Source organism: Pituophis catenifer, unplaced genomic scaffold, assembly GCF_029215685.1.
Source record: "Pituophis catenifer annectens isolate HBS135680 unplaced genomic scaffold, rPitCat1.0.hap2 SCAF_1, whole genome shotgun sequence".
NCBI classification, from domain to species: domain Eukaryota; kingdom Metazoa; phylum Chordata; class Lepidosauria; order Squamata; family Colubridae; genus Pituophis; species Pituophis catenifer.
In genome coordinates, this window is record NW_027256881.1 from 292,139,852 (window position 1) to 292,153,358 (window position 13,507).

General features: G+C 36.3%; 1 protein-coding gene across 2 annotated transcripts in view; it reads right to left on the minus strand.

Annotated features, from left to right (window-relative positions):
• Positions 1-13,507, minus strand: part of PRKD1 (protein kinase D1) — a 106,532-nt gene that overhangs the window by 56,459 nt on the left and 36,566 nt on the right. The gene's annotated exons all lie outside the window — the stretch shown is intronic.

Consider the following 13,507-nt stretch of genomic DNA (forward strand, 5'->3'; position numbering starts at 1 on the left):
CCAGAAAAATCAAAAGTAATGCAGTCACTAGTTGAGATGCTCATAATTAACTATGTCTCTTTCCATAAAGCTACAAATATAACTTCTACAGTTTCAGATATAGAGACATTTTAGACCGCAAATTTCCTATATATTCATCATGAAAATATACTCTTAAATATTTTTTTTAAAAAGTGAAAGCACTTTCCCAACCACATATATTGCTGATAAAATTCAGCAATTTTCTGGGACTATCTTAGATACATATTTCTTCTCTTATACAGTAGATCATTAAATCTCAGTAGATCATCAAGTCATTTTGATGTGAAGTAAAACTATGATATATACTGTAAGAAGCTGTAATATTTTGTCATCTGTTCTTGACAGCTCTTCATGATTTCAGTGGTTCCAAGCCCTTCTCGATTATTTATCTTTAATATGATGGAATGCATCAAAAATCATATAAATTTTACTTGCATAGTAGAACTTGCTCTTTCTTTTCCTCTTCTCCACCCAGTGTACTAGAGATGTACTGGATGTACTGGAGATGCACTGGATTTTCCAGTACATCTCAAATCTGCTGCAGTAATATTCTGGATCACTCCTATAGTAGCACTGAACCATGTTTCCCTTCCATGTATAATCACATCTGCAGAGTCCACCTGATTTTGGCAGGTATAAATTGATGGAAAGTAATACAGTCCTTGAAAAATGTTGTTCAATCATATATCACTATGTTTCTTGCCAACTTAAGAATTTAAGAAAACTATAACGTAAAATAGTTAATCATGAATAAGGGGTGCCAATTAAGGAGGGGAATATGTTTGTTGAGTAAAGACAGTTATTTGCTAATTTTATCCCCTATTATTCTACTTTCCCTACTTTAGCTGAATAAAGTTGTGCTGACTCTCATACGCTGATGCCAAATAAACTTCCTTCTAAGATCTGTTTTGTTTTTCTTCCATAATTTTTCAAAAAATAAATGATAGGTCTTAAAAATTACGGGGATACTTTCCTATACAGACCAAAAGCATAATAACGTGCTAAACTGGCTACTAGTTCAGAGCCAGTTCTATTATGGTAATAATTGTCCTCTGGCAGAAACAGAATGAACAGATGCATAGATAACTGGGAAGAAAAGAATTATCCTAAATCAGAAAGTGGTAAATGAACTTCCCATGCAAAAACAAATATCTAAATGTTCATGGTATAACACATGATCTTGAATTTATTCCAAAAGATATCTGTCAAGAAACCTTTCCATCAAAACCTTTGTTTAATAAACAAATTAAAAAAATCTTCCAATTATTCTACATCAAGAATCTGGTAATATCTAGCCCCAACTGTCTAATTCTCTCACAATGTCACATTGCTTTACATCGTACAATATTAGAAAATAAATCAATGGTTTTGGCATTCATAAAATTGTGTGAACCATATGAAAAGTCTGAATATCAAAAATATGACAGTCCTGTGTGATTTTTGTCATTTAATTCTTTAAAAAATATAATTTAATTTTTGGAACTATAGGTATTATTTTGCTAACCTTTAATCTAAAAATAGATTTATCAAAACTTTTACTATGAAAACAATTTACTCTGGAGTCAATGAATGGAGTCTATAAGCCTAGTCTTAAAATCATGACCAAAAAGAGGCTTCAGGGGGCTTGCAATTGGTCTAATGATAAATTAAACACTTTAAAAGCTAATTAGTAAGTGACAGAAAATAATAAACTTCCTTTAGATTTGATACTGTACATATATCTCTATCGAATTTATATGGCTGTCCATGTGACAGAAAGTGACTCTGGGCAGCATACAACACTCCTGAAAGAACAGTCAATGGAAATTTTCAATCATCCAGGTCATGGTTCTGAACTGAAGAAACTTCTTGGTTGAGAAGCAAAACTGGGGGAGTCCAGTTACCTTTTGGAAAAAGCTCTTGAAAAAACAATAAAATTAACAATACTGAAGCAGATTCCATTAAGAACTGTAGGATTTATTTCCAAGTAATTAGACCCAGGTATAGGGTTCAAGATTTTTTTTAAATCATCACACAACCAAACAATAACGCATAGATAAATACACATTTACACTTTGTAAAATACACAAATACACTTTGTAAAATATATTTACAAAGATATAAAATGTATTTTGTGAACCTCTGATCTTCAAAACTGAAATACTGTCTATATTGACTCCATTCATGATATGCTATACATAGAATTGATTTCTAAAAATACTAACTTTCAACTTTCAACGGAGTATATTTTAGCACTGAATACACAATGAAGGTTTTTCAAAATGCAACTGAGAACTTACAAAGTCAAAATGTGACATGAATTCATAGTTTTCATTTTCTTATCCACTGTGTACTACTTAGAGTGTAAATGACCCCTCGATTTGCATGCATATAGAAACCACGTCTCCCTTTTCTAAGAAGGCAGGAAGGCTTTACAAAATTTGTTCTCTCTTTTAAGATGTGATCAATTCTTTTCCTGCAGAAGAACAACAGGATTTGCTACCATTATAATTTTATATGCCATGGCTGGGATTTCTATGATGGTATTCTATATTCCATTCCACCACTCATTTTTACTGTTCAGCTGGCCTTTCAATTTTTTTCTACCTCTCTTTTTTCCACCTACCTTAGCTTATTAGTTCCCTGCTGATTTCACTCAGTTTTCTAAAGTTAATTACTCTCATTGAGTTCTGCAGTTGCCCTGTTTTCATGAAAGCTTCATAATTCTCTTCATTCTTCATGCTTTGGTGATATAGTACTTTCTTTGTTTTAAGGGTTTTTTTTTCCCATAAATTTTAAATTATCTGTTGATTGGTTCTTTTCCTCTCAATTTCCTTCTTCCCTTGGAGTCTTTCAGAGCCAAAAGCCTGTTATAGCTTTCCTTTCACTCTTAGCAGGGCAAAAACCTGCAACCTCTTTTCTTTCAGCCTTTAAATTCTTTCTTTTGGTAGGACAAGGATGAATTTGGCTTGCTAAAATGAAAAGCTTTTGTTCTATATAGTGCTGTGACAAATTTTGCCACCTACTTTCAGGCAAATCTTTGGTCCTGTAAAATACATTGTTTTTTACTGCCTTTTTTTTTGCAGAGAGAAGAATTTCTTTTTAAAACACTGCCGAGGTGGCAAGAAAGGTTATTTTTGCACTGTTAAATGCACAAGGTGGCAAAGAAGCCTTTTTCTCTCTCACTTTAACATAATGCCTCAAGTGTGTTTAAAGCAGAGCAACACTTCACTCATACAACTTTTTAAGTCAGAGTACTTCCCAGAGAAATCACATAAAGAGAATTAAGCCTGAATATCAATATTGTTTCTTCATACTTGGCTACCATTCTCTGCTTTAATTTCTCGCAATGATCTTGTGATTTCATAATGTTGTGTCACGACCTGACTAGTGCAGAAAATATTAATAGAAGTTCTTACCACCAGTAAAGCCCACTCTATTTCCATTGGACATTTCTAAATAAATCCCTTTATATTTATATTATTCCCTTTATATTTTGGGTGAATAATCCATATATATCATATTACCTCCCTGTTTAATTTTCCTCTTTCACTGTGACATTGCATACCAATCTTATAAATGTTGTTTATTCTACTGCCTATCATTATGTAAGATTATGTAAGTTATTTTGTTACAAGATGGGTGGTAAATAAATTCAAAGGAAGGAAGGAAGGAAGGAAGAAAGGAAGGAATGGAAGAAAAAAAATAAGAAAGAAAGAGAAAGAAAGAAAGAAAGATGATAGGTAGGTAGGTAGGTAGGTAGGTAGGTAGATAGATAGATAGATAGATAGATAGATAGATAGATAGATAGATAGATAGATAGATTTAATATACAAATAGCTTACTGTATTCCTATTTTATGTCTATTAGTTGCTACAAGGTCCATAGTTTGAATGTTAACTTTTATCCTTACACTTTTTGCTCCACATACCTAGGTTAATGAAATATGCCAATTCAGTCTGTCTTTTTGGAAATTATTCTCATCTACTGATCTATTAAGATCTTCTGCTTCCTAGTCTTTTCCTTTATTTGCTAAAGGCTGCTCTATTTTACTTTGATGCAAGCTTCTTGGAATTTAATGAAAGTTTCTTTTCACAGAACTTTATTTCAACTCAACTCTTTCTTCTGTGTATCTGCTTGCTTAATTTTTATTTGTGCTTTTACTGTATCTATTTATTTATCTGTAGGCCTTTCTTTAAATTGTGCCCTTTATTCTCTCTGTTCCTTAAATATTAACCTGTGCCCCTTATGCTATTTTCTATGTATGCTTTCACTCTGTCCTACCCCATTCTACCTGGAAAAGTCGTTCTAAGAAATTCAGAAAATCCCTTTTTTAGCCTTCCCTTTATTAAAATATTACAAATTCTTCTCTTGCATTTTATTTTATTAGATTTAATAAATAAATCACTTATTTTGTTTTTCAGCATCACATAATTTGAAATCCATCTCTTTTTTTCTCAAGTTTTAAAATATTAATTGTAGGATCGTAGGCTGGGGCTTCTACATGCCTCATAATTTGGAAATAAAAACAATGATGACAAGATAATACAGATGGGAAATAAGCATCCGGTGTGTGAATAACTTGTTTTTACTTGTTTAATTTTAGATGTAATTTTCTTTCATTCTTTCTTTTTAAACTTTGGTACTAATATAATTCAAGGATTTAATATTTTCTTCCTTTCAGTTTTAGAAAATTCCTTGATATATTTCTTCTAATTCTGTGATGCTAGGAATCATGAATTGTTTTGAAGTTGCATCTCCATTCAGTTCTCTAAATGAAATTCTAAAATAGTTCAACACTATATGGAAATACATACATACACTATCCAATATTCATGTTTTGGTAAACTAATATTATAACATTTCCAGACACCTGATACCCACACAAATTAAAAAATATATTTGATTCCTAGACAATATAATCATGGCCCTACTAGATTGAATTAATACTCCATCTGTGGTGGTATAATGGTTAGAATGTAGCATTGCAGGCAAATTCTGCCCATAGCTAGGAGTTTGATCCTGACCAGCTCAAGGTTGACTCAGCCTTCCATCCTTCTGAGGTTGGTAAAATGAGCACCCAGATTGTTGGGGCAATATGCTGACTCTACAGCGCTCATGTAGAGAGCGCTGTAAAGCACTATGAAGCGGTATATAAGTCTATTGCTATCCATCTCTAGATCCTGTTGCAACAGTGACATACCTTCCAGAAAGCCCTCATAGAAAATATAGAAACTCAAAAATAAGAGTGTTTTTCTATCCTTCAGGCCCAGCTGATATTCTACAATATATTTCCACTGAGTAAAAACCCATTCAAAGTTCGGAATCGCCATGATTCTGTCTCTTTTCAAGCCAATTAAATAAAGGCCAACAGCACATTCTTAAATTAATTATGTGCTATAAGGAACTTGCTGTTCCTCTGCAGAATCTTTTGCCAATCCAATATTCTCATCAGCAATGCAGCCTGAGAAACAACCTTGATGTCCCTGATGCTACTAATGGTCAGCAAATACTGTCTAAATCATAACTATTTCTGACCCTGCATCTGGAAAATCCAAGGCAAGGATAACCATGGGAAAACTTTTGTATGCTGTGATCCCTTTACGTACCGGTAAGTTTTCACATAAAGCTGTTCTCTATTCATTCACAACAATTCCAATTCCATTTAGTCTGCCTTAATTTTCAGAAGTTTCAAAGTAATAAAGTGGAAGGCTGACAAGTCATTCTGACAGTGGATTTCCAGTCATCCTTTAGTTACCATGGAAGCCAAAGCAAAGGCTTTGTAAAATATTAAACATTTATAGGCAGAACAAACAAACACATCACTTGAAAGCAGAACAAACACGTCACTTGAAAAGACTCAATAGAAAAGGTATGTGTGTGTGTTTTCCTTTTAAAGAATTTCAATTAATAGAATAAGATGTTATAGATAATGTAATAAAACAGTACAGAAAACAAGCATATAATTATATCATCTGATGCTAATAGCAAACTCATTCTTTGGAGAAAGAGTACACTCTTCCTAATAGTAAATTAAATAATCCTTTATACATTCTTCTGAACTTTGCAATGCAATTTTCTGACAAAAATACCTTCAAAAATGTTGATATTAAAGAGAATTGTCATACAAATTTACGTTGCTGAGAAAATATATCTATTAAGCAAAGAATTAAAACAAAAAGGCTCCTATTAGGAAAAATAAGAACAAAACGTTTATTGATTTCTATATGAACTCCTTTGATTAAAAATGTACAAATTAGAGGCTTGTGCAGATCATTCCACTGGTGTTAATATTGATGTTATCTCTTAACATCAGGATTAAAATTAATCAGATGTTAATCTCTGGTTGTCTTGGTATTGATTGCTGGTGAGGAAGTGAATAGTATTTTTGTTTCCTAATCAAGGAACTGACAAGAAGAAAACTACACTCCCACCAACACTGACAGGGCAAGCCATAGTATATAAACAGCATATACAAACCTCATTCCCTTCTAGCAGGGAAGATGTTATCTAATTAGGTTAAGAAACCAAGCTCAGAAAGCACCAAGGACTCCACAAAAAAGATTTTAGAAGCAAAATGACTAACTCATAGAAGGTAGCAAATTCAATGTGCAATAACTATGAAGAAAAGCAAACTATATGCTGGAAATCATTAGGAAAAGAACTGAAAATAAAAAGGGGTGATTGCTTATGTGCCATCAAATCAATGTTAACTCTGAGAAACAACATAGATCAACCTTTTTCAGGAGATCTTTGCCCAAATTGGCTCCTTGTTTACATTGACTGTCATGGGAAAAATCATTACGTGCATGATTCTGATTTTTGTAGATGTAGGCATGTCATGGCACCTAAACCTCCTGTTTAATACTTTCGTGGCTACTCTACCTAACACTAGTCTGTGGCATATTTCTTAGCTGCTGGTTCCATTGCTAATGGAACCTAAAAGACAGAGTTTATGCACTATTTCAATACCTTCATTGTCAATAAATTATTTCAATATCTTAATTGTCAATTATAAGACTGATTCCTGTTTTAGTCCCATTTTTTCACCGTTCTCCTTCACTTTCATTAGCAGAGTTTGCAGATCATTTGCATTTTCAGTTATCAGAATGGTGTCTTTTGCCTTGGGCCTTCAGGCCTGCCACATTTACTACTGTGGGAAACTAGGAGGGGGGATTGTATGGAGCATGGGTGATATATAGTCATAATAACATTCCTTTCTCAGAAAGTCAAGGACATCTTGCCCTGCATCTGGAGGGGTGTTCCTGGGAGGCATCTCCAGATGGGACGGCGCTTTGACTGGACCATGTGATTGACCCCATGTGTGAGGGTCAGGGATCTGGACTTTCATTTGGGTGGGGAAAACCTGGAAGCTTTCAGATTCGGATTTTGCCAGATGTGACAATATGACATCTCTAATAAAATGGAACTTTGAGGAACTTCAAACCTCAGGGTCTTCTTTCATTGGGGATGTTACTTGGAACCCTGACAAATGGTTTCATCTACATAATGCAATTTGACGTTTCTTCCTCCAACTTTAAAAACATGCTCATCTTCTTCCAATCCAGCTACCCTCAATATCTGTCCAGCATATAAACTGAATAAATAATGAGACCATAAAACCTTTTGTCTTTCCTTTTCTGATTTAGAGCTAATTTTTTCATCATATTCCATTTTGACTGTGCTTTCTTTTCTTTACATGTCCATAAGTATTAGTTCTGCATATGGACAATTGAATATTTCCCTTTTTCCTAAGGACATTCCCCAGCTTTGCCTACTGAAAAATGAAAAACTAAAAAATAGCAAACATAGTTTCAATATTCAAACAGAGAAAGGAGAAGGAAAACTACCACCTGATTAATATTTGTACTGGGCAACATACTAAAAAACCCGCATCTAGATTAGAGTTAAAATAGTTGCAATGTACTTCCCTCTACTCTTCCCTTCCCTATAATTAAAGTCCTACACTAAGTCACTCTAAACATTTGATGAAATGAGCTGCAATTCACAAATGTTTAAGGCTTTTAATTATATTTGTTAATTAGAAATGGTAGTACCAGATCTTTCTGATTTAGAGTACTGTGTCCAGATGAGGGACACCATGCTTTAAAATGGGCACAGAGAAGCTATAAAGATTTCAGAGAACTGCCACTTTGGTACAATGTCTGAAAAACAGGTTTTTGAAGAATTGTAATGAGTCATGTATATCTTGTAAAGGGGAAGACTGAGAGGAGATCTGCAACTATCTAAAAAGGTATCACATGCAGAAAGGTTCGATACACTGGAAGGAATTACCTGACAGTAAGATCTATTAGGCAGTGGGACCATCTAACTAGTAGTTGTGGATTTCCTCCTCGCGTGAAGTTTTCAAACAGGGACTAGAGGACTATTTATCAGGAATGGTTCTCTGGATTAAACTAAATGATCAATAAGGTCATGTGAAAATCATACATTATATGATACCTATCCATATTTCTCAACATTATCCACATAGAAAAGTATCAAAGTAAATTTACATAAATTTAAACTTACATAATTAAATTTATATAAATTTAAGGTTGGCAGAAGTATAACCAACAAGAATAAAATAATGTTGTGAATAGAGGATTAAAGCAATCAATAAAGTGCTGATTATTTAACAGGACAAGAATGGGAAAACAACAGTGCAAGAAATGAAAAAATGTTAGCAAATGACAGGGTTGCAAGGTTTTTGAGATAAAATAGCAAGACCTTTAAATTATAGCTGAGGCATTTTGTATGAGTCCAGAGTACAGTCTGATCCCAGACCATGAAATAAATTTCAGATGCTATAGCTTAAGGATATAGACAAAATTTTTGAAAAGTTTGCTGAGTATTGTGATTTATCATACCTAAAAAAAATAATAAGTGGCTCCAGGTAGCAATTAAAACCACTTTGAGAAAGAAGGCGAATTCCTAAAAAAGGTTATCATACTTTATGATAATAATTATACTTTAGTCATAAATTTCTCTCCCATAAATAACATGGGTTGGACTAATAAAAGGCACCCCATATGAAGATCACTGGTAGATTTATTATACCTTATAGTTGAACAGAGATGAAATAACTTTATTCCTACACAGAAGATTGGTTCTAAAAAGTGAAAGAGGGTTTTGTTCCACATGCTTTTTAGAACTAGGAGGCAGGTGACTTATATAGCTAAGGGCCCACAACATTAAGACCGGGACCATACACCAAAAAAAACAATGCTCTTCCTTCAACTAAAGCACAGGTAGTCCTCAACTAATGACCACAATTGGGACTAGGATTTCCCTCATAAGTCATTGCAGTCATAAGTCATCATGTGACCAGATCCAATTTTGAGATCATTTTTACAACAGTCATAAATTGAGTCATACCAACATAAATTGAGTCATGCGGTTATAAATGTGAAACCAGATTAACCAATGGCAGGTTCACAATCACATGTCCACAGTATGCTGCAACCAGTCATAAACGTGAGCTGGTTGCCAAGCGCCTGAATTTCATTCATGTGACCATGGGGGTGGGGTGATCGTCTTAAATTCAACAGATGCTGTCATTAATTTGCATCATGGGAATCCGAGGATTATCTGCACTAGAAAAAGACTCAATTGCAAGTAAAATGTAAGGTTTTGAAAGCACTAAAAATCATTAAATCACAGTTTGGCTACCAAATATCAGGCCAAATTCTGGGACAACTGCAGAGGAAACTTTAGGAGCTGAAGATGATGTTGGAAAAGGAACTGTAAGAGGTCTTAAATAGTACCTAATATTGATCTCTGTGACACTTTGGCAATGTGGCTTCTACAGGGAAAAGGGATTAGTCACTTCTGATTTCAACAAAGCCAATATATTATATAGAAGAGATTGAAGAAGGAAGAAGAAAGAAGAAAGGAGTTTATTTGATTTTGAACCCCTCTAATCATGTGACTATGGTGCATTCAATCTGAACGGACAAATCCTTGCTTCCCAAGAGGATACAATCTACCTATGAGAAAGAGAAAAACACGGAGAAAAGGAAATAATGTGGCCATCTATATCTCTATTTATAGAGATCTCTATTTCAAGCTTGAAACAGTAGAAAATAGAGTTTAAGAGGAAAAGACCAAAATTACATAGGAGAAGTCAATTTGGGAGGGTCTTGAAGAATGGAGAGGTAGCACCATATAAAGGTTCATACAGGCATGTAAAGCAAAATGTATATTATGTTAGTCACCATGTTTGTATCAAAATGTTAGGAGTTTTTGTTTTCTTTTTAAACTTTAGACTGTATTTAAAAGTCCTTTAAAGAGCAGCTTTGTAATAAATATTCTGAAATGAACAGACCTAAGCCTACACATCTGCATTCAGTTGAACCTATTATTCTTAGTTGATTATCAAAAAGAATGGAAGCACATTCTTTTGGTACAATGTAGATTCTCTTTTTTTTACAAAAAGAGGACATTCTTTTCTGCCCTTCAGTGTTTCCTTGGGGTTTGCAAATATTTAAAACTTGAGTTCCTTTCCTCCCCAGGACTATGGAGCTGTACAATAAAACAGTTGACATATTTATATACTCAGTTTGATGGTGGGTGGAAACACAGCCACCCCCAGTCAATCGTCACTGACTTCAGAATAGTTGACAACAAAATTCCATTTGTCCTGTTTGTGAATCATGCTACGAGTCTTTAAAATTATTTGTAATAAGTAAATTCAGACAGTTAATCTCAAATGAATGGCTCTATTTTAGTATTCACTAATACATACTTCAGCCTAACACCCAAACAGCTTCATTCTGCAGATATTTTACATAATAATTTATGCACTTTATTTAATTGTAATTCTTGCTTATGTCTTACTCTTTCTTAAATAAAATTGGGATTGGAGTTAATGAAAGTCTGTAACAGAGAAAAATCCCACTCTATATTTGTTGCTAATCTGAAAATGAATGTTTATTTATTTTATTTATTTATTTATTTATTTATTTATTTATTTATTTATTTATTTTATCATATCGTATACCGCCCTACTCCCGAAGGACTCAGGGCGGTGAACAGCCAAGATAAAATACAAAGACATACAAAAGTTAAAAAACTATTAAAAACAAATTAAATAATTTAGGCTCAAAAAACAAATTTAAGATATCCAATTTATCTAAACACATTTAAAACCCAATTTAAAAGGGAGAGTTAGGCCAGACCAGCCTGTTGGACGAAAAACGTTTTTAGGGTGCGGCGGAAGATGCGTAAGTCTTGGATCCTCCGTATCTCCGGGGGGAGCTTGTTCCAGATGGCAGGTGCCCCCACAGAGAAGGCTCTCCCCCTGGGGGCCGCCAGTCGACATTGTTTGGCCGACGGCACCCTGAGGAGCCCCTCTCTATGGGAGCGAACTGGTCGGTGAGAGGCTACTGGTGGCAGAAGGCGGTCTCGTAAGTACCCTGGTCCTGAGCCGTGGAGCGCTCTAAAGGTGGTAACCAAAACCTTGAAGCGCACCCGGAAGACCACTGGGAGCCAGTGCAGCTCACGCAGGAGGGGGGTCACATGGGAGCGCCACATCACTCCCGTCACCACCCGCGCGGCCACATTCTGGACCAGTTGGAGCCTCCAGGTGCTCCTCAAGGGGAGCCCCATGTAGAGAGCATTGCAATAGTCCAGGCGTGAGGTGACAAGGGCGTGAGTGACCGTGCGTAACAAGTCCCGATCCAGAAAGGGACGCAACTGGCGAATCAGGTGAACCTGATAAAAAGTCCTCCTGGCCACAGCCGCCATATGCTCTTCTAAAGACAGCAGCGAGTCCAGGAGGACGCCCAAGTTGCGAACCTCATCTGTGGGGACCAACGACTCGCCCCCAATAGTCAGAGATGGCGCCAACTGACTATATCGGGACGTCGGAAACCACAGCCACTTGGTCTTGGATGGGTTGAGCCTGAGTCTGTTCCTCCCCATCCAGATCCATACGGCCTCCAGGCACCGGGACATCACCTCGAGGGCATCATTGGCATGGTCTGGGGTGGAGATGTACAGCTGGGTGTCATCAGCGTACTGATGGTACTTCACCCCAAAACCACGGATGATCTCACCCAGCGGCTTCACATAAATGTTGAACAGAAGGGGCGAGAGGACCGATCCTTGCGGCACCCCACATACAAGGGGCCTCGGGGTCGACCTCTGCCCTCCTGTCAACACAGACTGCGACCGGTCGGAGAGAAAGGAGGAGAACCACTGTAAAACAGTGCCCCCACCCCCAACCCTTCCAACCGGTGCAGCATGATACCATGGTCGATGGTATCAAAAGCCGCTGAGAGGTCTAATAGGACCAGGACAGAGGAGCAACCCCTGTCCTGAGCCCTCCAGAGATCATCAACCAATGCGACCAGTGCCGTCTCCGTGCTGTACCCGGGCCTAAAGCCCGACTGGAACGGATCTAGATAAGTCGATTCATCCAGGTACTGAGGCAGCTGTCGTGTAACCACACTCTCAACAACCTTCGCAACAAAGCAAAGAGACAGGATGATAATTTGCTAACACAGCCGGGTCCAGGGAGGGCTTCTTGAGGAGGGGCCTCACCACCGCTTCTTTCAGGGCGGCGGGAAAGACACCCTCACTCAAAGAAGCATTTATAATCCCCTGGAGCCAGCCTTGTGTAACCTCCCGGGAGGCCAGCACCAGCCAGGAGGGACACAGGTCCAATAAACATTGGCCGCACTCAGTCTGCTCAGAATCCTGTCCACGCTTTTGGGAGTCACAGGATCGAATGTTGATAGGATTAAGGCAAGAGGTTAGCAATTTATACTAAAATGAGTCAAGTACATGCTTCCTTAGCAGGACTTCTAACATCTTAAAATGATCCATTTATATTCAATTCAGATACAGAAAAACAACCAGTTACATCAACGCAGGATGAAAGGAGACAAGACCATGGCACATGCAGACACAAAATAGCAACCTTGTATAAGTAATTAACTTGAGTGCACAAGGGCCTTTAATAATCAATGTATTTCTTGCAACATGCAACATACCAATACAATAATTTCATTCACTCATTCATTCATTTTGTCAAGACTAATATTACTCTGATATTTAGTTGTTTATAAACAAATTTCAAAATGTTCTCCCAAATAACATTTTCTAACTTCTTTCCACTGCAGTTCTTGGCTCAGCCCCAGTCCATCATTATACCCCATTACTTCGTTGAAATAGTTTTTTTTTTCTTATGAGTAGCTACTTGCCTTGCAATTGAGTTAATTTTTGACCACAAAGCTTTCTGTTGTACATTATCATAAGGTAGCTGGCAAGAAATAGGTAACCTCATATGTTACATTGCATTCTTTTTAAGCTAATGGCTTTTCAGGAGGATGTGTGCTTGTTAATCATTATGCCAGCTTAAAATGCTCCATGCATCCTCCTAGGCCTTAACTCGTGTTAATTTATTCAGCACACATGTCAGCACCAGAGCAGCTATTTTGAAATAATTATATCAAATAAAGTCATACCTTCTTATAATGTTCTTACTTTCTACTTTGCTTCA